This window comes from Rhincodon typus, chromosome 7, assembly GCF_021869965.1.
Source record: "Rhincodon typus isolate 14 chromosome 7, sRhiTyp1.1, whole genome shotgun sequence".
NCBI lineage: Eukaryota > Metazoa > Chordata > Chondrichthyes > Orectolobiformes > Rhincodontidae > Rhincodon > Rhincodon typus.
The window spans coordinates 62,399,805-62,401,148 of NC_063338.1; positions in this window are offsets into that span (position 1 = coordinate 62,399,805).

Below are 1,344 nucleotides of genomic sequence, written 5' to 3' on the forward strand. Positions count from 1 at the left end.
GACCCTTCTTCAGAACCCTTTTTTTTCTGAAGAAGGATCTAGGCCCAAAACGTCAGCCTTCCTGCTCCTCTGATGCTGCTTGGCCTGCTGTGTTCATCCAGCTCTACACCTTGTTATCTCTATTGGTATGAACAGTCTGTTTCTGTTCTGTATGACTCTTTGACTCTATGGCAATCAGTTGTAGGCAATACATTTTGGCTTAGCCAATGATACCCACGTCCCATAAATGCATTTTTAAAAAGTCAGGAGTGTAATGGAATAACCATCACTTGCCCGGATATGTGCGGCTCCAACAACATCCAAGAAACTTGACACCATTCAGGACAAAGCAATCCACTTGTTTGGAGTTACGTCCTGAAACATTCACTACCTCCATCACTGATACTCAGTAGCATCTATCAGATGCACTGCAGAAATTTACCAAGGCTCCTTAGGCAGCATCTTCAAATCAATGACCACTACCGTTTGGAAGGGCAAGTGCAGCAGATACGTGGGAACACTATGATCTACAAGTTCTCCCTCGAGCCACTCACTATTCTGACTTGGAAATATATTGCAGTTCCTTCTCTAAAACCAGGTCAAATATCCTGTAACTCCCTCCCTAAAGTATTGTGGGTCTACTTACATGAAATGGGCTGCAGCAGTTGAAGAAGGCTGTTCACCATCACCTTCTGAACAGCAACTGGAGATGGAGAAGAATAAAACAAGCTCAGCAAGCAACACACTCATCCCTTGAAAGAATTTTAAAAAAAGATTCCTGTGGCACACCCATCATAACATTTCGTCAACCAGAACATGATCCAGTTAAGTGTACTTTCTGTTTCCTGTTAGCTAACCAATCCTTCATTCATACCAGTACCTCACACCCTACACCATGTGATGTGGCACCTGATCAAGTGCCTTTTTGAAATTTAAGGACAATACATTCTTTCTTATCCACAGCACATGTTACTTCCTTAAAGAACTCTGATAAATTGCTTATATATGATTTCCCTTTCACAAAACTGTTTGAGGTGCCATCAGCACATTGGAGATTTGGAGGTCTGTTTCACACTTCGGAACTCTGGTTTATTAGATGAGAATATGTGCCATTGATACTCTCTTATATTGGACTTCAGTTGAGGCCTAGATGACCAACAACTGTATCAGCACATAGAAGTAGCAGCAACAGTCCCAAAGAAAAAAAAATCAGCATCAGTGGCAGTGGGGATCAGTAGTGTGTTGGTAATATCACTGGTTGAGTAATTCAGAGGTGCAGGCTAATGCTCTATTTTTCAAAATGTGACAGGGAAGTTGAGTAAAAATAAAACTAAAGCATGACAAGACATTGACCTAGACACCATA